Consider the following 24,839-nt stretch of genomic DNA (forward strand, 5'->3'; position numbering starts at 1 on the left):
ATGTAGGTGTTGTTATTTATAATGATTGAATCACTGAACAAAATTAAATATGAACCTTTTAATTGAGTGTTGTCTACTATATTTGTTCCTGTTATTAAAATGGCACCATCCTGTAAGATATCTATTTTATTATTAATTTCTCTTATTTTAGAGCAGTTGGCTTTTTCGCCGTTTAATAACTTTATAAAATAATTAGTTTCAAAACTTTATTCACAATAGTTGTTAAACATTTCTTTCTTAAAATTAGTCATTAGATATATTTGTTTTTGCAATTTTCCATCGAATTTTGCAATAGCTTTTGTTTTGTAAAGGTCACATTTACCGTTAATCATGGGATATTTTATGTAAACTACACGTAAATCATTATTTAGTAAAATTGTAAAAGTTGATATGTCCATTAGGTCAGATAATACTACAAATTGTTTTTCATGATTGTAAAATTTTTTCATTTCATTCTCGTTTATAATTTTGTATTAACAATTTTTGCTTTTGCTACGATAATGGTATCTAATAAATTTTGTAAGTCAAATGTGAGTAACCGCAAACGATGTTTTCGAAAAATTGTTTCCTCGTTTAAAACTACATTTTTTTAACTTTCAGTAAGAAATTTTACTTCATTAAATAATTTTGAGTTTATTGTGAAATCATCATGATCAGGACTACCTGCTATCCATTTCCATAAAGTTCCTATTTCATTAATTCCTCATCTTTTGTCTTTTTGGCATTATTTCTGATAAAGTTAATTTGATGAGTTCCAAGTCCATTGAAATTTTCCATTTTATGTCTGTTTTTGATGTTTTGATCAAAGATCTCGTTTCCGTGTTAATTATTTCTTCATACAAACTTAAATTAGTTATGTGAAATAAATCTGCGTTGTAACGAATCAGGAATAATTCCGAGTTCAGGCGAGATGGTGATATATGGAACTGAGCGCACGCGAGCGTTGGTCCGGCTGCTGCTTGTCGGCAATGAGCGGGATGTGGTCTTGCTTCAGATTCCATAGATGCCATTTATGATCCTAATACTTATTTTCGCGTGAAAGACAAGCTTACTAAAACCGGAGGTAGATAACTCATACAAGAATAGTGGTGAGGGACATTGGTTTCTAATAGCCTAAATAAAGTCTCAGTTCACCTCCGATGACTGAGGAATTCTTCTGCCCGCCCTACCTATGGCCATCATACCCTTTTATTTTCTCAATTATTGATGACCCCTTATTAGGCCTAGATATCCTACTCTACAGAGGCTTCATGCTAGCTGCGGCAAAAATATTGGCGTTTAAAACATTATAAACAGATTTATTACAACTAAGACGAAATAATACTCTTAAGATTAGATAAATATTGGAATCGACATGCATGAATGTATATAACGGTAAATATAAATAATAATTAAAAATATATTAATGTTATCAAAATGTGATTAAAGAAATTGATGGTAAATCATGACACAATGAAATTTATCTCGGGCAATTAATTGCTTAAGGCAGAGTATTCGAATGACGTAGTGCGTGAGGATAGGAAGACTTTAAAACGGCGACTGGGTTGCGTTCGCTCATATATATGCATTAAAATTCTTTTCGTTATTTTGCTTTTGCTTACATTTTTTTCAAAGGCCCTAGCGAACGGTAGCGTATGATTTATTTTCTTTTCTTTTTGTAACCGAATTGCTAAGAGTTTTGCTTCGAATGAATAACTATACGCAATGTAGGAACATTCATATAGGGGCAATATTGGGATTTATTAAATTTAATAATGCTCTCATGAGCTCATCACTCACCAATTTTCTTTAAACATCCATCGATGAAAGCGCTTTCGGCGACGGTAGTCTGCTGTTTGGGGAGAACTAGAATTTTGTTTATTTAAACATTGCCCGATACCGCTAAAGGAACGCTCGTACTTTTTTCTTTGGCTATTTTTTTTTTTTTTGTCAACACAAGCCTAATTCATTTTTCTTTTTAAGCACCAATAAAAAAAACACCAAGATAGCCACACACTCCATATTTTTCTCACTCACCAAATCACTCACTCCATTTGTATACCGAAAATTATTAGAATAAAAAAAACTTAGACTAAATTAATTTTAATAATTTCTGCACATTGCTGCAGCTTTTCGCTACTTAATTTTTTTTTTAGTCGGGCTGAGGAACAAACTATGGGCAATTAATATGCCTTTTTCTTAGCACGACGAAACTTTCCACGCCACTGACGACTTCTCCGAAACGCTTGCTCTCCCGCCGGACACTGACTTGACCGCTGATTTCTCTTATGTTTCAGCCAGCCGTCCGTCCGTGGTCTCCTCCTTCTCCTTTTTGGAGCGGCGATCTCTGGTGGCTTTTGCGCTGTGGTGGCTTCACAGCACTGCAAAAAAAAACTGGTACCTGCTTCCAATTTCACGGGTTGCGTGTTTGGACTTGGGGCGGAACCTTCTGGCCAACACCTATGCAACAAGATGAGCCCCCTTAGAAAATCTAAAAGACCTCATTCGCTTCTCACTCACCCCTGAACTTAGGCGGAATCCCGCTGGAATCTTCCTTCTGGGCTCCTTTGCTGTTGGTAGCCGCCTCTGCTTATTGAGCACTTTCACTTATTACTTGATTTCAAACACCACTTTTTACTCAACTGACCCCTTAGGAATGGCGGCTAGTGACGCCGCAATAAAGGCGGCAACCTATCTCTCCACCTAATTGGAGAAATTCTCTCACTCAGGGAAAGTCTGACAATTCGCCCTGTTACCCCGATTGATCTAACCCTGCCAGACCATCAATTCCCCCTACCGAGATCTAGATGGCGTCATCGATTTTTACTTTGTATCTAGATGGCGTTGGAATATCTGCAGCTGCACCAAGCGCTACAGCGTATAATTCATACGTCAGTACGTGTTTATTGTCCTTAAATAATAAATGTTCGTGACTTGTATAGTCAATTATTTCAGAACTTGTTAAAAGTATTAGGTTGAGTAAAAGTACTAAAAAAACATTTTTCTGAAAAAATAATACAAAATTGTTGTTTATATTAGAATTTAATATTATCTGTATTGAATAATCCTATTTCAATTGTTGATTATTATTTTGTTAGCCAAATTTTCATTTAGAACTAGTTTTTTATATCTGGATTTAAGTTTGTTTCGTTCCTCATGTTTCTTTTCATAAATAACTTGTCGTACATGATAATCTTTTCCTATTCTGTTCTCATTATGTGTTTCTAAAATTCTTGTTTGTGTATTTTTCAAAAAAATGGGAATATTATCATGAGCACTTTTGGTTGTTTTGGTTTTTCGTTTGTTGTGGAATGAATGATCTGATTATATTTTTGAGCGGCTCTAATAACTATTTCGGAATAATTAATGTCTAGTGTGCCCTTTCAACTGGTCCGTTTGAAGTAGTATGTGTTGGGTCTGCGTAATGCAAAGCAATTCCACACCTTTGTGCAAATGATTTAAATTGGGCCGAGGTAAAGCTAGCTATAATTATTTTTGCTTGGGGAAATTGTTGAAGTAGTTCCATTACCTTAATTTAAATGTTTAACTTATTTTGAATTTTTTTTATATACAAGTAATAAATGTTAAATTTTGCGCGTAGTATTGTATATATCTATATGTAAATTTTCTCCTTCTTTAGTTGGAATATGGGCTTCCCCGATTGGAATTTTTATTGGGTGCCTGTTATATTTATTTACACAATTTTTGATATATTCTTTCAATTTTTTAAAAAAGTTTGGCCAATAATATAACCTACTGATTTGTTTATAATTTTTATTTAGCCCCTATGAGCTCGACTGTGTGTTTCTTCTCTTATTATTTGCTTTATCTTCATCGTTTTCTATGTCCTGAAGCAAGATTCTCGTACTAAGAAATTGGTTAGTGAAATTATTTTGTAAGGGTAATTGAATGTGATATAAGTCCTCTAATGTACAATGAATTTCTACCATAATGTTTGGTGGAATATACTTTAATATAGTTATTAAATTTTCTAGTGTGTCATATTCAATTATGTGTCGTGTCCAAAAACTTCCAGTGACTCATGTATTGTAACCCTCCCCGTTGTTAATAACAGTTCTTGTTTAAACTGATTTAACGGTTTACGGATTTCTTGTGTTACATTTTCAAAACTACTGTCAGCTACTACTGTTCTGTTTGTTCTACATCACTGTTTGTAATGTTATTTATTTGTATTCGAGATAATGCATCGGCTACAACATTTGTTGTACCGGGTTTATATATTATTTTTGGGGTAAAACTTTCTATGAAAGAATACCTTTTTTTTCATTTCTACGTTGGGATTTTTATCAAATTTTAAGGCCCATACTATGGCTAGCAGTTCCATTTTGTTTGTGGCATAAAGTTGCTCGGTCTTATAAATTTTTTAGAAATGAAAGTAATTGGTTTATTATCCTGTGATAATACCGCCCCGATAGCTAAGTCTAATGCGTGAATTTTTCGCTTTAATCTGATTCAACTAGTTTAGTTCGTTAAAAGCTTGTGTAGCTGAATCGTCCATTTGCATTAAAACTTTTGTAGATATTCTTTTAGAAACATTTCCATTTTACCCTCCTAAATATATTGTAAGGAGTTTGGAAATTTTTGCATAATTACGGACAAATTTTCTTTAATAGCCAGTTAGGCCTAGAAAACTTCGAAGTTCTATAATATTTTGTGAATTCTGAAATTGTGGAAATTTTTTCAGGATCTGTTTTGATTAAATTAAAAGAAACAATGAAACCAAGAAAGGAGGTTTTTAATTTAAAGAATTAATATTTTTCGAGAGATATTTTCATATTTGCTCTTTGTAAAATGCCTATTATTTGAGTTAAATCTGAGAAATGTTGCTCGATTGTGTTAGAAACAATTATAATATCGTCCATGTAGACGTGGCATGCTTTTCCTAAGTGTTCTCTATGAATATCATCCATTGCTCTTAGCAAAATTCTGGGCGCATTTGTTAACCCGAAAGGCATGCGTAAAAATTCAAATTTTCCGTTGTTAATAGAAAAAAAATGTTTTTCAATATCTGATTCTTTCATTAAAATTTGATGGAATCATGATTCCAAATCAGTTGTTGAAAATAATTTTGCCTTTCCTAATTTGGCTAATATAACAGATTGTTCTTGCATCGGGTATCTACCCGTTATTGTGTTCTCGGTTAATTTTTATAGTCTATTACGAGTCCGTGTTTAGGGCTCCCGTCTTCGTTTTGACCCCTTTGGGAACCACCAGTACTGGTAAATTGTAAGAACTTCTACTCGGCCTTATAATATTTTCATTTAACATTCTATTGATTTCACTATTAACGAAATCTGAAACTAATAAGGCATAGGGATATTGCTTACTATAAATTGCCCTATCGATATTTATATTTATTTCGCACTGAATATCAGTTCTAAAAGGAATTTGGAGGTTTATTTTAGAGTGTTCCTCTTCAATTATGTCAATTATTCATTTCTCCAACTCTTCTACTTGATTTGAATTTTATATTTTAATATTATTCATTTTATTTCTTTCAGAATCCTTTGATCCCAAAGTTGTTACTTTTTTATTGACGGATGGTTCGACGTCGGCGCGTTGAGCGTTTTGTGTTCCCAAATGTATTAACTTTTTGTTGACGGAAAATTCTTGGTCGGCGTGTTCAGGATTTTTTTGTCCCAAACTATATAATTTTTTGTTGACGGATTTTTCTACGTCAGCGTGGTGAGGATTTTTGGATCCCACTATTCCTTTTTTTTGTTGACGGATAATTCTACGTCGGCGTGTGCAGGATATTTAGATCTTAAACTATTTAAATTTTTGTTGACGGATTTTTCTACGTCGGCTGTTTGGATCCCAAACTATATATTTTTTTTGACGGATAATTCTACATCGGCGTGTTCACGATTTTTAGATCCCAAACTATTTGATTTTTTGTTGACGGATAATTCTACGTCGGCTTGCTCAAGATTCTGTGATCCTAAGCTAAATAAACTTTTTTCTACCATTTGTGTTTTAATTCCACTTTGCTATTTAAAATCTTTCTTCTTCTTTCTTCTTTCTTTCAATGGAAGGACAATTTTTCTTCTGTTAGCGAAAATTGGTTTAACAAATTTTTTAATTCCACTTTGCTATTTAAAATCATTCTTCTTCTTTCTTCCTTCTTTCAATGGAAGGACAATTTTTCTTCTGTTAGCGAAAATTGGTTTAACGAATTTTCCTCATCGTAAAATAATTTTTCTTTTTTCTGTTATAGTTGATGGTGCCTTTTTGAATATCAATTACCGCTCCTATTTTTTTATAAAAGATTAAAACCTATAAGTAGGTCGGATTCTAATTTTTCTTTTTTCCGTTATAGTTGATGGTGCCTTTTTGAATATCAATTACCGCTCCTATTTTTTATAAAAGATTAAAACCTATAAGTAGGTCGGAATCTAACCCTTCTATTTCATAAAATACTTGTCTTGTGTTAAATATCGTTATTAAATGATAATATTTTATTGTTGTAAACCCATTAATGGTTGAAACTGTCTTGTAAATTGGGAGATCTTTTTTATTTTGATAAATTCCCCTTTTTATGTAACAGGATGTTGCTCCTGTGTAATTTAAACTTTTAATTCTTTTTCGATTTTTTTGTCTGTTCTCATCAAGTAGAGTATTCAAACTCCGGATTCTGATCTAAAAAATGATTCTATATTTTTTACCCTAATAGTTTTTTGACCAGGCTTATTAATTGAAACAGTTGGTTCCCGCTTTAACGGTGGATGTGGTTCAGATGGTTTGTTCCGAGTGGCGCTTATATTTGTTTTTTGCGCTTGGTTTTGATTGTAATTATTTCTTGTATAATAAGTATTATAAATTTGTCTCTTATTATTACCCCTATTAAAATTATTGTTAGGATGATTTTGATACAGGATTGATTCATCTATCTCCATGGGTTCAGGAGTAGACTATACCTGATTGTTATTGGACTTCCAATTATTATTTTGTCCCCACTGATATTTATTATTCTGACTCTGATTCCATTGATTATTTTTAACTTGTTGCGGAGATCTTTGATTGTATCTCAAATAATTTGAATTATTGTTAATAGTGGTCTTTTGATTAAAAGAATTATTATTTTGTTCTGGGCCATTACTATCATTTCTATAACTCATTCCAACGAAATTGTGAGCGTATTTTGCTCCCATATTATTACTTTCCATCTTCTGTACAAACGCCATTGCATTAGGCAAGTCTGTTGGGTTCATGGAATACAGAGTCGATGATATTGGTCCGTTAAGGCCAGTTACGAAAACTTTAGTGCACTCTGTCTATGTCTATTATTAATTTCTGAAGTGATTGGCTTATTACGAACATATGTCATTATTGTTTTGTTAGTCAGCAATGTTAGTTTCCTGTACACTTGGTTTTAGTATTCCATTACACTTAGTTTTACTTGTGTTAGAATATTTAATTCTTGTTCGATAAGGAGTAGCGGTCTTCTATCGCAAAAAACGAAATCCAATCTGGCTAAAATAGCATCAAAATTAGGACTGTTTCTTGGAAGGTTAAAGCATCATTTGCTTTTGCGGTTATCTTGTTCCATAATATTGATTGTGCTGCGAAATATCGCTTCCTTTTTCGAACATACTGACTCATAGCGTTTTCTGCTGCTTCCCTCCAACTCACATATTTTTCAAGTTCCCCATTAAATTCTAGAACTGATTTAATGATTTCATAGGATTCTTCACATTTTATCGAATTGTCAACTTCTTCAATTTTATAATCTTCTACTTTGTTGACATTCGTTTGAAGTTCTGTTTAAAGAATTTACCTTTGTTGAAACAATCTGTTTTATTAATTCTTTGGTCAAAAAGGCTTGTTTTTCTAATTCTTGATTCGCCATTTTATTTATGCATGGCGTATTGGTCATTTCTAATTTATTAAATAGATTCAACAAATTTTCTAGGCCTTCCAGGATGTATTATATAATTTATCTTTCAAATTAAATTTTTACTTAAAAATAAATGTTCTTATTTCTTACGATCTTTCAATTTTTAAGCTTGTCTTCTTTGATGATCGCGAAAGGATGCCCTTCAGCGCTTCCTTTTCCAATCTTCTTTGTTTAAATGAAATATTTTCGTTTTTATTCTCCTCCAGTTGATATGTTTATGTTTTTAATTAATTTTTTTTTTAATTGTTTTTTTTTTATTATGCTTTAATTATTATTTTTGGTTTATTATTCTTTATTTATTTGTTTTTTGTTGTGTGTTCTTGTACTGTGAATTAACTTATTCGGTCCACCTTTAGTATAGATTACCAGCTATTTAAATGGATCATTGCATTAATTGATTTCCATTTAAAATTTTAAATCACGATCACGATTAAGTTTGTCACTGGTAAATTTGTTTAAAATAAATATATATATTTTTTTTATATAACTTGGTGTTAAACCCTTTTTTTGTTTTACTAATACAAGTTACTTTACTTTTACATTCGAATTCTTAACTTCCGATCTCTTTCTCGATCCCAAATGGACTGCCGACTTAATTTTAAAATCTTCTCCAACGAACCTCGGCCAGAAGCTTTTCTTTGAGCTTCAAGAACTTTTCCTTTGTTTAGAATATAAGCTAAGGGTGAAATCACGGCATCTTTTTCTAGCAAAACTAGCTTTTTTACTGATGATGATGATGATAATCAATAAAATATGCAGGAAAACTGGTGAAAATCCTAGATTACAACAATAACTATAGCTACCATATACAAATTTGGAGTTTCGTTTTTTGAGTTAAGGAGTCGATCTGGAGCAGAAATTTGTATCTCAAAAGGCACATTTATTAAAACAAAAATCACAGCTTTTGTTTGAGTATAAGTTTAAGATAGGTTTGTATGCGTGTTAAATTAAAATTAAATATTACTGTCTTCTTTGAGCATAAATAGGACATAATGCCCAAAGAGGTATGCTATCCTCCTTTAAAGTTTTAGAGTCGATGTAAATTGTGTTTTTGAAACTTGTGGGTTAAATTTAATTAAATTAATATAATACAAGTAAAGCAGTGGAAAGTTCTAAAGTTCTAAAATTTATTCAGGAAGTCAAGTTAAGGTCAAGAATTAATTTAAATAAATGAACAAAGGTCATAACGTCTTTAATTAAACACATAACGGACAATTGAGTTAAAGGCATGTACTAATAAGCATGTCACGCGCGTCATAATGACAAAAAACCGATTGCCATAAAAGAGAGTGGTAACAAGAATGAGAGATTAATAATCTTGTTTCTTTAGGTACGAATAGTTTTGAGGGAGAAAGCAACAAATTATAAGTGCGACCAGTTGCTTAGACCATGATAATGTGTTGATAAAGAGCGTTTTTTAAACTTTGTTTACAAAATTTCTAGAGGCTCTTTTTAGTTTTTACGGGACACATTTGTTAAACAAGTACTGAAGGGGGATATACATGCACGCGGTTAAGATTGAGGTATTATTCATGATTTTTTTTATGAAAATAATTAAGAATTCATCGTGTTTTTAAAGGTAGTACAAAAGATGTTACACAAATTTTATCTTAAAACAATTTTACAAAACGCAGGACTTATGGAGTTTCTGCCACAGCGTCTCGATCTTTAAACTTCCCGCTTATGGACAGGCCAGAGCTCGTATTTCGTGTCTGAAATTTATTAACTGAAAATATGGTTCATTGTCTATTTGAACCTAAAAACCCCGAAAGAAAAGATGACAAAAAAATATATACAGTTTTGAAAAAAAGTTCGCAGGAAAGAAGATTTCATTTCCTACCCCCTTAAAAAAAATAAAAAACAAGACTTTTTGTATTAAAGAATTAATATTTTTCGAGAGATATTTTCATATTTGCTCTTTGTAAAATGCCTATTATTTGAGTTAAATCTGAGAAATGTTGCTCGATTGTGTTAAAAACAATTATAATATCGTTCATGTAGACGTGGCATGCTTTTCCTAAGTGTTCTCTATGAATATCATCCATTGCTCTTAGCAAAATTCTGGGCGCATTTGTTAACCCGAAAGGCATGCGTAAAAATTCAAATTTTCCGTTGTTAATAGAAAAAAAATGTTTTTCAATATCTGATTCTTTCATTAAAATTTGATGGAATCATGATTCCAAATCAGTTGTTGAAAATAATTTTGCCTTTCCTAATTTGGCTAATATAACAGATGGTTCTTGCATCGGGTATCTACCCGTTATTGTGTTCTCGGTTAATTTTTATAGTCTATTACGAGTCCGTGTTTAGGGCTCCCGTCTTCGTTTTGACCCCTTTGGGAACCACCAGTACTGGTAAATTGTAAGAACTTCTACTCGGCCTTATAATATTTTCATTTAAAATTCTATTGATTTCACTATTAACGAAATCTGAAACTAATAAGGCGTAGGGATATTGCTTACTATAAATTGCCCTATCGATATTTATATTTATTTCGCACTGAATATCAGTTCTAAAAGGTATTTGGAGGTTTATTTTAGAGTGTTCCTCTTCAATTATTTCAATTATTCATTTCTCCAACTCTTCTACTTGATTTGAATTTAATATTTTTATATTATTCATTTTATTTCTTTCAGAATCCTTTGATCCCAAAGTTGTTACTTTTTTATTGACGGATGGTTCGACGTCGGCGCGTTGAGCGTTTTGTGTTCCCAAATGTATTAACTTTTTGTTGACGGAAAATTCTTGGTCGGCGTGTTCAGGATTTTTTTGTCCCAAACTATATAATTTTTTGTTGACGGATTTTTCTACGTCGGCGTGGTGAGGATTTTTGGATCCCACACTATTCCTTTTTTTTGTTGACGGATAATTCTACGTCGGCGTGTGCAGGATATTTAGATCTTAAACTATTTAAATTTTTGTTGACGGATTTTTCTACGTCGGCTGTTTGGATCCCAAACTATATATTTTTTTTGACGGATAATTCTACATCGGCGTGTTCACGATTTTTAGATCCCAAACTATTTGATTTTTTGTTGACGGATAATTCTACGTCGGCTTGCTCAAGATTCTGTGATCCTAAGCTAAATAAACTTTTTTCTACCATTTGTGATTTTGTTTTAATTCCACTTTGCTTTTCAAAGTATTTTTTTTATAATATATTCTTTTAATGGAAGGACAATTTTTCTTCTGTTAGCGAAAATTGGTTTAACGAATTTTCCTCATCGTAAAATAATTTTTCTTTTTTCCGTTATAGTTGATGGTGCCTTTTTGAATATCAATTACCGCTCCTATTTTTTTATAAAAGATTAAAACCTATAAGTAGGTCGGATTCTAATTTTTCTTTTTCCCGTTAAAGTTGATGGTGCCTTTTTGAATATCAATTACCGCTCCTATTTTTTATAAAAGATTAAAACCTATAAGTAGGTCGGAATCTAACCCTTCTATTTCATAAAATACTTGTCTTGTGTTATGATAATATTTTATTGTTGTTATTGATAATATTTTATTGTTGTAAACCCATTAATGGTTGAAACTGTCTTGTAAATTGGGAGATCTTTTTTATTTTGATAAATTCCCCTTTTTATGTAACAGGATGTTGCTCCTGTGTAATTTAAACTTTTAATTCTTTTTCGATTTTTTTGTCTGTTCTCATCAAGTAGAGTAATCAAACTCCGGATTCTGATCTAAAAAATGATCCTCTTCTATATTTTTTACCCTCATAGTATTTTGAGCAGGCTTTTTTGCGCTTGGTTTTGATTGTAATTATTTCTTGTATAATAAGTATTATAAATTTGTCTCTTATTATTACCCCTATTAAAATTATTGTTAGGACGATTTTGATACAGGATTGATTCATCTATCTCCATGGGTTCAGGAGTAGACTATACCTGATTGTTATTGGACTTCCAATTATTATTTTGTCCCCACTGATATTTATTATTCTGACTCTGATTCCATTGATTATTTTTAACTTGTTGCGGAGATCTTTGATTGTATCTCAAATAATTTGAATTATTGTTAATAGTGGTCTTTTGATTAAAAGAATTATTATTTTGTTCTGGGCCATTACTATAATTTCTATAACTCATTCCAACGAAATTGTGAGCGTATTTTGCTCCCATATTATTACTTTCCATCTTCTGTACAAACGCCATTGCATTAGGCAAGTCTGTTGGGTTCATGGAATACAGAGTCGATGATATTGGTCCGTTAAGGCCAGTTACGAAAACTTTAGTGCACTCTGTCTATGTCTATTATTAATTTCTGAAGTGATTGGCTTATTACGACCATATGTCATTATTGTTTTGTTAGTCAGCAATGTTAGTTTCCTGTACACTTGGTTTTAGTATTCCATTACACTTAGTTTTACTTGTGTTAGAATATTTAATTCTTGTTCGATAAGGAGTAGCGGTCTTCTATCGCAAAAAACGAAATCCAATCTGGCTAAAATAGCATCAAAATTCGGACTGTTTCTTGGAAGGTTAAAGCATCATTTGCTTTTGCGGTTATCTTGTTCCATAATATTGATTGTGCTGCGAAATATCGCTTCCTTTTTCGAACATACTGACTCATAGCGTTTTCTGCTGCTTCCCTCCAACTCACATATTTTTCAAGTTCCCCATTAAATTCTAGAACTGATTTAATGATTTCATAGGATTCTTCACATTTTATCGAATTGTCAACTTCTTCAATTTTATAATCTTCTACTTTGTTGACATTCGTTTGAAGTTCTGTTTAAAGAATTTACCTTTGTTGAAACAATCTGTTTTATTAATTCTTTGGTCAAAAAGGCTTGTTTTTCTAATTCTTGATTCGCCATTTTATTTATGCATGGCGTATTGGTCATTTCTAATTTATTAAATAGATTCAACAAATTTTCTAGGCCTTCCAGGATGTATTATATAATTTATCTTTCGAATTAAATTTTTACTTAAAAATAAATGTTCTTATTTCTTACGATCTTTCAATTTTTAAGCTTGTCTTCTTTGATGATCGCGAAAGGATGCCCTTCAGCGCTTCCTTTTCCAATCTTCTTTGTTTAAATGAAATATTTTCGTTTTTATTCTCCTCCAGTTGATATGTTTATGTTTTTAATTAATTTTTTTTTTAATTGTTTTTTTTTTTATTATGCTTTAATTATTATTTTTGGTTTATTATTCTTTATTTATTTGTTTTTTGTTGTGTGTTCTTGTACTGTGAATTAACTTATTCGGTCCACCTTTAGTATAGATTACCAGCTATTTAAATGGATCATTGCATTAATTGATTTCCATTTAAAATTTTAAATCACGATCACGATTAAGTTTGTCACTGGTAATTTTGTTTAAAATAAATATATATATTTTTTTTATATAACTTGGTGTTAAACCCTTTTTTTTGTTTTACTAATACAAGTTACTTTCCTTTACATTCGAATTCTTAACTTCCGATCTCTTTCTCGATCCCAAATGGACTGCCGACTTAATTTTAAAATCTTCTCCAACGAACCTCGGCCAGAAGCTTTTCTTTGAGCTTCAAGAACTTTTCCTTTGTTTAGAATATAAGCTTAGGGTGAAATCACGGCATCTTTTTCTAGCAAAACTAGCTTTTTTACTGATGATGATGATGATAATCAATAAAATATGCAGGAAAACTGGTGAAAATCCTAGATTACAACAATAACTATAGCTACCATATACAAATTTGGAGTTTCGTTTTTTGAGTTAAGGAGTCGATCTGGAGCAGAAATTTGTATCTCAAAAGGCACATTTATTAAAACAAAAATCACAGCTTTTGTTTGAGTATAAGTTTAAGATAGGTTTGTATGCGTGTTAAATTAAAATTAAATATTACTGTCTTCTTTGAGCATAAATAGGACATAATGCCCAAAGAGGTATGCTATCCTCCTTTAAAGTTTTAGAGTCGATGTAAATTGTGTTTTTGAAACTTGTGGGTTAAATTTAATTAAATTAATATAATACAAGTAAAGCAGTGGAATAAACTAAAGTTCTAAAATTTATTCAGGAAGTCAAGTTAAGGTCAAGAATTAATTTAAATAAATGAACAAAGGTCATAACGTCTTTAATTAAACACATAACGGACAATTGAGTTAAAGGCATGTACTAATAAGCATGTCACGCGCGTCATAATGACAAAAAACCGATTGCCATAAAAGAGAGTGGTAACAAGAATGAGAGATTAATAATCTTGTTTCTTTAGGTACGAATAGTTTTGAGGGAGAAAGCAACAAATTATAAGTGCGACCAGTTGCTTAGACCATGATAATGTGTTGATAAAGAGCATTTTTTAAACTTTGTTTACAAAATTTCTAGAGGCTCTTTTTAGTTTTTACGGGACACATTTGTTAAACAAGTACTGAAGGGGGATATACATGCACGCGGTTAAGATTGAGGTATTATTCATGATTTTTTTTTATGAAAATAATTAAGCATTCATCGTGTTTTTAAAGGTAGTACAAAAGATGTTACACAAATTTTATCTTAAAACAATTTTACAAAACGCAGGACTTATGGAGTTTCTGCCACAGCGTCTCGATCTTTAAACTTCCCGCTTATGGACAGGCCAGAGCTCGTATTTCGTGTCTGAAATTTATTGACTGAAAATATGGTTCATTGTCTATTTGAACCTAAAAACCCCGAAAGAAAAGATGACAAAAAAATATATATAGTTTTGAAAAAAAGTGGTAGTTCGCAGGAAAGAAGATTTCATTTCCTACCCCCTTAAAAAAAATAAAAAACAAGACTTTTTGTATTAAAGAATTAATATTTTTCGAGAGATATTTTCATATTTGCTCTTTGTAAAATGCCTATTATTTGAGTTAAATCTGAGAAATGTTGCTCGATTGTGTTAAAAACAATTATAATATCGTTCATGTAGACGTGGCATGCTTTTCCTAAGTGTTCTCTATGAATATCATCCATTGCTCTTAGCAAAATTCTGGGCGCATTTGTTAACCCGAAAGGCATGCGTAAAAATTCAAATTTTCCGTTGTTAATAGAAAAAAAATGTTTTTCAATATCTGATTCTTTCATTAAAATTTGATGGAATCATGATTCCAAATCAGTTGTTGAAAATAATTTTGCCTTTCCTAATTTGGCTAATATAACAGATGGTTCTTGCATCGGGTATCTACCCGTTATTGTGTTCTCGGCTAATTTTTATAGTCTATTACGAGTCCGTGTTTAGGGCTCCCGTCTTCGTTTTGACCCCTTTGGGAACCACCAGTACTGGTAAATTGTAAGAACTTCTACTCGGCCTTATAATATTTTCATTTAAAATTCTATTGATTTCACTATTAACGAAATCTGAAACTAATAAGGCGTAGGGATATTGCTTACTATAAATTGCCCTATCGATATTTATATTTATTTCGCACTGAATATCAGTTCTAAAAGGTATTTGGAGGTTTATTTTAGAGTGTTCCTCTTCAATTATTTCAATTATTCATTTCTCCAACTCTTCTACTTGATTTGAATTTAATATTTTTATATTATTCATTTTATTTCTTTCAGAATCCTTTGATCCCAAAGTTGTTACTTTTTTATTGACGGATGGTTCGACGTCGGCGCGTTGAGCGTTTTGTGTTCCCAAATGTATTAACTTTTTGTTGACGGAAAATTCTTGGTCGGCGTGTTCAGGATTTTTTTGTCCCAAACTATATAATTTTTTGTTGACGGATTTTTCTACGTCGGCGTGGTGAGGATTTTTGGATCCCACACTATTCCTTTTTTTTGTTGACGGATAATTCTACGTCGGCGTGTGCAGGATATTTAGATCTTAAACTATTTAAATTTTTGTTGACGGATTTTTCTACGTCGGCTGTTTGGATCCCAAACTATATATTTTTTTTGACGGATAATTCTACATCGGCGTGTTCACGATTTTTAGATCCCAAACCATTTGATTTTTTGTTGACGGATAATTCTACGTCGGCTTGCTCAAGATTCTGTGATCCTAAGCTAAATAAACTTTTTTCTACCATTTGTGATTTTGTTTTAATTCCACTTTGCTTTTCAAAGTATTTTTTTTATAATATATTCTTTTAATGGAAGGACAATTTTTCTTCTGTTAGCGAAAATTGGTTTAACGAATTTTCCTCATCGTAAAATAATTTTTCTTTTTTCCGTTATAGTTGATGGTGCCTTTTTGAATATCAATTACCGCTCCTATTTTTTTATAAAAGATTAAAACCTATAAGTAGGTCGGATTCTAATTTTTCTTTTTCCCGTTATAGTTGATGGTGCCTTTTTGAATATCAATTACCGCTCCTATTTTTTATAAAAGATTAAAACCTATAAGTAGGTCGGAATCTAACCCTTCTATTTCATAAAATACTTGTCTTGTGTTATGATAATATTTTATTGTTGTTATTGATAATATTTTATTGTTGTAAACCCATTAATGGTTGAAACTGTCTTGTAAATTGGGAGATCTTTTTTATTTTGATAAATTCCCCTTTTTATGTAACAGGATGTTGCTCCTGTGTAATTTAAACTTTTAATTCTTTTTCGATTTTTTTGTCTGTTCTCATCAAGTAGAGTAATCAAACTCCGGATTCTGATCTAAAAAATGATCCTCTTCTATATTTTTTACCCTCATAGTATTTTGAGCAGGCTTTTTTGCGCTTGGTTTTGATTGTAATTATTTCTTGTATAATAAGTATTATAAATTTGTCTCTTATTATTACCCCTATTAAAATTATTGTTAGGACGATTTTGATACAGGATTGATTCATCTATCTCCATGGGTTCAGGAGTAGACTATACCTGATTGTTATTGGACTTCCAATTATTATTTTGTCCCCACTGATATTTATTATTCTGACTCTGATTCCATTGATTATTTTTAACTTGTTGCGGAGATCTTTGATTGTATCTCAAATAATTTGAATTATTGTTAATAGTGGTCTTTTGATTAAAAGAATTATTATTTTGTTCTGGGCCATTACTATAATTTCTATAACTCATTCCAACGAAATTGTGAGCGTATTTTGCTCCCATATTATTACTTTCCATCTTCTGTACAAACGCCATTGCATTAGGCAAGTCTGTTGGGTTCATGGAATACAGAGTCGATGATATTGGTCCGTTAAGGCCAGTTACGAAAACTTTAGTGCACTCTGTCTATGTCTATTATTAATTTCTGAAGTGATTGGCTTATTACGAACATATGTCATTATTGTTTTGTTAGTCAGCAATGTTAGTTTCCTGTACACTTGGTTTTAGTATTCCATTACACTTAGTTTTACTTGTGTTAGAATATTTAATTCTTGTTCGATAAGGAGTAGCGGTCTTCTATCGCAAAAAACGAAATCCAATCTGGCTAAAATAGCATCAAAATTCGGACTGTTTCTTGGAAGGTTGAAGCATCATTTGCTTTTGCGGTTATCTTGTTCCATAATATTGATTGTGCTGCGAAATATCGCTTCCTTTTTCGAACATACTGACTCATAGCGTTTTCTGCTGCTTCCCTCCAACTCACATATTTTTCAAGTTCCCCATTAAATTCTAGAACTGATTTAATGATTTCATAGGATTCTTCACATTTTATCGAATTGTCAACTTCTTCAATTTTATAATCTTCTACTTTGTTGACATTCGTTTGAAGTTCTGTTTAAAGAATTTACCTTTGTTGAAACAATCTGTTTTATTAATTCTTTGGTCAAAAAGGCTTGTTTTTCTAATTCTTGATTCGCCATTTTATTTATGCATGGCGTATTGGTCATTTCTAATTTATTAAATAGATTCAACAAATTTTCTAGGCCTTCCAGGATGTATTATATAATTTATCTTTCAAATTAAATTTTTACTTAAAAATAAATGTTCTTATTTCTTACGATCTTTCAATTTTTAAGCTTGTCTTCTTTGATGATCGCGAAAGGATGCCCTTCAGCGCTTCCTTTTCCAATCTTCTTTGTTTAAATGAAATATTTTCGTTTTTATTCTCCTCCAGTTGATATGTTTATGTTTTTAATTAATTTTTTTTTTAATTGTTTTTTTTTTTATTATGCTTTAATTATTATTTTTGGTTTATTATTCTTTATTTATTTGTTTTTTGTTGTGTGTTCTTGTACTGTGAATTAACTTATTCGGTCCACCTTTAGTATAGATTACCAGCTATTTAAATGGATCATTGCATTAATTGATTTCCATTTAAAATTTTAAATCACGATCACGATTAAGTTTGTCACTGGTAATTTTGTTTAAAATAAATATATATATTTTTTTTATATAACTTGGTGTTAAACCCTTTTTTTTGTTTTACTAATACAAGTTACTTTCCTTTACATTCGAATTCTTAACTTCCGATCTCTTTCTCGATCCCAAATGGACTGCCGACTTAATTTTAAAATCTTCTCCAACGAACCTCGGCCAGAAGCTTTTCTTTGAGCTTCAAGAACTTTTCCTTTGTTTAGAATATAAGCTTAGGGTGAAATCACGGCATCTTTTTCTAGCAAAACTAGCTTTTTTACTGATGATGATGATGATAATCAATAAAATATGCAGGAAAACTGGTGAAAATCCTAGATTACAACAATAACTATAGCTACCATATACAAATTTGGAGTTTCGTTTTTTGAGTTAAGGAGTCGATCTGGAGCAGAAATTTGTATCTCAAAAGGCACATTTATTAAAACAAAAATCACAGCTTTGTTTGAGTATAAGTTTAAGATAGGTTTGTATGCGTGTTAAATTAAAATTAAATATTACTGTCTTCTTTGAGCATAAATAGGACATAATGCCCAAAGAGGTATGCTATCCTCCTTTAAAGTTTTAGAGTCGATGTAAATTGTGTTTTTGAAACTTGTGGGTTAAATTTAATTAAATTAATATAATACAAGTAAAGCAGTGGAATAAACTAAAGTTCTAAAATTTATTCAGGAAGTCAAGTTAAGGTCAAGAATTAATTTAAATAAATGAACAAAGGTCATAACGTCTTTAATTAAACACATAACGGACAATTGAGTTAAAGGCATGTACTAATAAGCATGTCACGCGCGTCATAATGACAAAAAACCGATTGCCATAAAAGAGAGTGGTAACAAGAATGAGAGATTAATAATCTTGTTTCTTTAGGTACGAATAGTTTTGAGGGAGAAAGCAACAAATTATAAGTGCGACCAGTTGCTTAGACCATGATAATGTGTTGATAAAGAGCATTTTTTAAACTTTGTTTACAAAATTTCTAGAGGCTCTTTTTAGTTTTTACGGGACACATTTGTTAAACAAGTACTGAAGGGGGATATACATGCACGCGGTTAAGATTGAGGTATTATTCATGATTTTTTTTTATGAAAATAATTAAGCATTCATCGTGTTTTTAAAGGTAGTACAAAAGATGTTACACAAATTTTATCTTAAAACAATTTTACAAAACGCAGGACTTATGGAGTTTCTGCCACAGCGTCTCGATCTTTAAACTTCCCGCTTATGGACAGGCCAGAGCTCGTATTTCGTGTCTGAAATTTATTGACTGAAAATATGGTTCATTGTCTATTTGAACCTAAAAACCCCGAAAGAAAAGATGACAAAAAAATATATATAGTTTTGAAAAAAAGTGGTAGTTCGCAGGAAAGAAGATTTCATTTCCTACCCCCTTAAAAAAAATAAAAAACAAGACTTTTTGTATTAAAGAATTAATATTTTTCGAGAGATATTTTCATATTTGCTCTTTGTAAAATGCCTATTATTTGAGTTAAATCTGAGAAATGTTGCTCGATTGTGTTAAAAACAATTATAATATCGTTCATGTAGACGTGGCATGCTTTTCCTAAGTGTTCTCTATGAATATCATCCATTGCTCTTAGCAAAATTCTGGGCGCATTTGTTAACCCGAAAGGCATGCGTAAAAATTCAAATTTTCCGTTGTTAATAGAAAAAAAATGTTTTTCAATATCTGATTCTTTCATTAAAATTTGATGGAATCATGATTCCAAATCAGTTGTTGAAAATAATTTTGCCTTTCCTAATTTGGCTAATATAACAGATGGTTCTTGCATCGGGTATCTACCCGTTATTGTGTTCTCGGCTAATTTTTATAGTCTATTACGAGTCCGTGTTTAGGGCTCCCGTCTTCGTTTTGACCCCTTTGGGAACCACCAGTACTGGTAAATTGTAAGAACTTCTACTCGGCCTTATAATATTTTCATTTAAAATTCTATTGATTTCACTATTAACGAAATCTGAAACTAATAAGGCGTAGGGATATTGCTTACTATAAATTGCCCTATCGATATTTATATTTATTTCGCACTGAATATCAGTTCTAAAAGGTATTTGGAGGTTTATTTTAGAGTGTTCCTCTTCAATTATTTCAATTATTCATTTCTCCAACTCTTCTACTTGATTTGAATTTAATATTTTTATATTATTCATTTTATTTCTTTCAGAATCCTTTGATCCCAAAGTTGTTACTTTTTTATTGACGGATGGTTCGACGTCGGCGCGTTGAGCGTTTTGTGTTCCCAAATGTATTAACTTTTTGTTGACGGAAAATTCTTGGTCGGCGTGTTCAGGATTTTTTTGTCCCAAACTATATAATTTTTTGTTGACGGATTTTTCTACGTCGGCGTGGTGAGGATTTTTGGATCCCACACTATTCCTTTTTTTTGTTGACGGATAATTCTACGTCGGCGTGTGCAGGATATTTAGATCTTAAACTATTTAAATTTTTGTTGACGGATTTTTCTACGTCGGCTGTTTGGATCCCAAACTATATATTTTTTTTGACGGATAATTCTACATCGGCGTGTTCACGATTTTTAGATCCCAAACCATTTGATTTTTTGTTGACGGATAATTCTACGTCGGCTTGCTCAAGATTCTGTGATCCTAAGCTAAATAAACTTTTTTCTACCATTTGTGATTTTGTTTTAATTCCACTTTGCTTTTCAAAGTATTTTTTTTATAATATATTCTTTTAATGGAAGGACAATTTTTCTTCTGTTAGCGAAAATTGGTTTAACGAATTTTCCTCATCGTAAAATAATTTTTCTTTTTTCCGTTATAGTTGATGGTGCCTTTTTGAATATCAATTACCGCTCCTATTTTTTTATAAAAGATTAAAACCTATAAGTAGGTCGGATTCTAATTTTTCTTTTTCCCGTTATAGTTGATGGTGCCTTTTTGAATATCAATTACCGCTCCTATTTTTTATAAAAGATTAAAACCTATAAGTAGGTCGGAATCTAACCCTTCTATTTCATAAAATACTTGTCTTGTGTTATGATAATATTTTATTGTTGTTATTGATAATATTTTATTGTTGTAAACCCATTAATGGTTGAAACTGTCTTGTAAATTGGGAGATCTTTTTTATTTTGATAAATTCCCCTTTTTATGTAACAGGATGTTGCTCCTGTGTAATTTAAACTTTTAATTCTTTTTCGATTTTTTTGTCTGTTCTCATCAAGTAGAGTAATCAAACTCCGGATTCTGATCTAAAAAATGATCCTCTTCTATATTTTTTACCCTCATAGTATTTTGAGCAGGCTTTTTTGCGCTTGGTTTTGATTGTAATTATTTCTTGTATAATAAGTATTATAAATTTGTCTCTTATTATTACCCCTATTAAAATTATTGTTAGGACGATTTTGATACAGGATTGATTCATCTATCTCCATGGGTTCAGGAGTAGACTATACCTGATTGTTATTGGACTTCCAATTATTATTTTGTCCCCACTGATATTTATTATTCTGACTCTGATTCCATTGATTATTTTTAACTTGTTGCGGAGATCTTTGATTGTATCTCAAATAATTTGAATTATTGTTAATAGTGGTCTTTTGATTAAAAGAATTATTATTTTGTTCTGGGCCATTACTATAATTTCTATAACTCATTCCAACGAAATTGTGAGCGTATTTTGCTCCCATATTATTACTTTCCATCTTCTGTACAAACGCCATTGCATTAGGCAAGTCTGTTGGGTTCATGGAATACAGAGTCGATGATATTGGTCCGTTAAGGCCAGTTACGAAAACTTTAGTGCACTCTGTCTATGTCTATTATTAATTTCTGAAGTGATTGGCTTATTACGAACATATGTCATTATTGTTTTGTTAGTCAGCAATGTTAGTTTCCTGTACACTTGGTTTTAGTATTCCATTACACTTAGTTTTACTTGTGTTAGAATATTTAATTCTTGTTCGATAAGGAGTAGCGGTCTTCTATCGCAAAAAACGAAATCCAATCTGGCTAAAATAGCATCAAAATTCGGACTGTTTCTTGGAAGGTTGAAGCATCATTTGCTTTTGCGGTTATCTTGTTCCATAATATTGATTGTGCTGCGAAATATCGCTTCCTTTTTCGAACATACTGACTCATAGCGTTTTCTGCTGCTTCCCTCCAACTCACATATTTTTCAAGTTCCCCATTAAATTCTAGAACTGATTTAATGATTTCATAGGATTCTTCACATTTTATCGAATTGTCAACTTCTTCAATTTTATAATCTTCTACTTTGTTGACATTCGTTTGAAGTTCTGTTTAAAGAATTTACCTTTGTTGAAACAATCTGTTTTATTAATTCTTTGGTCAAAAAGGCTTGTTTTTCTAATTCTTGATTCGCCATTTTATTTATGCATGGCGTATTGGTCATTTCTAATTTATTAAATAGATTCAACAAATTTTCTAGGCCTTCCAGGATGTATTATATAATTTATCTTTCAAATTAAATTTTTACTTAAAAATAAATGTTCTTATTTCTTACGATCTTTCAATTTTTAAGCTTGTCTTCTTTGATGATCGCGAAAGGATGCCCTTCAGCGCTTCCTTTTCCAATCTTCTTTGTTTAAATGAAATATTTTCGTTTTTATTCTCCTCCAGTTGATATGTTTATGTTTTTAATTAATTTTTTTTTAATTGTTTTTTTTTTATTATGCTTTAATTATTATTTTTGGTTTATTATTCTTTATTTATTTGTTTTTTGTTGTGTGTTCTTGTACTGTGAATTAACTTATTCGGTCCACCTTTAGTATAGATTACCAGCTATTTAAATGGATCATTGCATTAATTGATTTCCATTTAAAATTTTAAATCACGATCACGATTAAGTTTGTCACTGGTAATTTTGTTTAAAATAAATATATATATTTTTTTTATATAACTTGGTGTTAAACCCTTTTTTTTGTTTTACTAATACAAGTTACTTTCCTTTACATTCGAATTCTTAACTTCCGATCTCTTTCTCGATCCCAAATGGACTGCCGACTTAATTTTAAAATCTTCTCCAACGAACCTCGGCCAGAAGCTTTTCTTTGAGCTTCAAGAACTTTTCCTTTGTTTAGAATATAAGCTTAGGGTGAAATCACGGCATCTTTTTCTAGCAAAACTAGCTTTTTTACTGATGATGATGATAATCAATAAAATATGCAGGAAAACTGGTGAAAATCCTAGATTACAACAATAACTATAGCTACCATATACAAATTTGGAGTTTCGTTTTTTGAGTTAAGGAGTCGATCTGGAGCAGAAATTTGTATCTCAAAAGGCACATTTATTAAAACAAAAATCACAGCTTTTGTTTGAGTATAAGTTTAAGATAGGTTTGTATGCGTGTTAAATTAAAATTAAATATTACTGTCTTCTTTGAGCATAAATAGGACATAATGCCCAAAGAGGTATGCTATCCTCCTTTAAAGTTTTAGAGTCGATGTAAATTGTGTTTTTGAAACTTGTGGGTTAAATTTAATTAAATTAATATAATACAAGTAAAGCAGTGGAATAAACTAAAGTTCTAAAATTTATTCAGGAAGTCAAGTTAAGGTCAAGAATTAATTTAAATAAATGAACAAAGGTCATAACGTCTTTAATTAAACACATAACGGACAATTGAGTTAAAGGCATGTACTAATAAGCATGTCACGCGCGTCATAATGACAAAAAACCGATTGCCATAAAAGAGAGTGGTAACAAGAATGAGAGATTAATAATCTTGTTTCTTTAGGTACGAATAGTTTTGAGGGAGAAAGCAACAAATTATAAGTGCGACCAGTTGCTTAGACCATGATAATGTGTTGATAAAGAGCATTTTTTAAACTTTGTTTACAAAATTTCTAGAGGCTCTTTTTAGTTTTTACGGGACACATTTGTTAAACAAGTACTGAAGGGGGATATACATGCACGCGGTTAAGATTGAGGTATTATTCATGATTTTTTTTTATGAAAATAATTAAGCATTCATCGTGTTTTTAAAGGTAGTACAAAAGATGTTACACAAATTTTATCTTAAAACAATTTTACAAAACGCAGGACTTATGGAGTTTCTGCCACAGCGTCTCGATCTTTAAACTTCCCGCTTATGGACAGGCCAGAGCTCGTATTTCGTGTCTGAAATTTATTGACTGAAAATATGGTTCATTGTCTATTTGAACCTAAAAACCCCGAAAGAAAAGATGACAAAAAAATATATATAGTTTTGAAAAAAAGTGGTAGTTCGCAGGAAAGAAGATTTCATTTCCTACCCCCTTAAAAAAAATAAAAAACAAGACTTTTTGTATTAAAGAATTAATATTTTTCGAGAGATATTTTCATATTTGCTCTTTGTAAAATGCCTATTATTTGAGTTAAATCTGAGAAATGTTGCTCGATTGTGTTAAAAACAATTATAATATCGTTCATGTAGACGTGGCATGCTTTTCCTAAGTGTTCTCTATGAATATCATCCATTGCTCTTAGCAAAATTCTGGGCGCATTTGTTAACCCGAAAGGCATGCGTAAAAATTCAAATTTTCCGTTGTTAATAGAAAAAAAATGTTTTCAATATCTGATTCTTTCATTAAAATTTGATGGAATCATGATTCCAAATCAGTTGTTGAAAATAATTTTGCCTTTCCTAATTTGGCTAATATAACAGATGGTTCTTGCATCGGGTATCTACCCGTTATTGTGTTCTCGGCTAATTTTTATAGTCTATTACGAGTCCGTGTTTAGGGCTC

At 31.2% G+C, this 24,839-nt stretch overlaps 1 protein-coding gene across 1 annotated transcript in view; it reads left to right on the plus strand.

Annotated features, from left to right (window-relative positions):
• Positions 1-24,839, plus strand: part of LOC128263888 (transcriptional regulator ATRX-like) — a 449,251-nt gene that overhangs the window by 76,376 nt on the left and 348,036 nt on the right. The window lies entirely within an intron of this gene.

This window comes from Drosophila gunungcola, unplaced genomic scaffold (assembly GCF_025200985.1).
Source record: "Drosophila gunungcola strain Sukarami unplaced genomic scaffold, Dgunungcola_SK_2 000025F, whole genome shotgun sequence".
NCBI lineage: Eukaryota > Metazoa > Arthropoda > Insecta > Diptera > Drosophilidae > Drosophila > Drosophila gunungcola.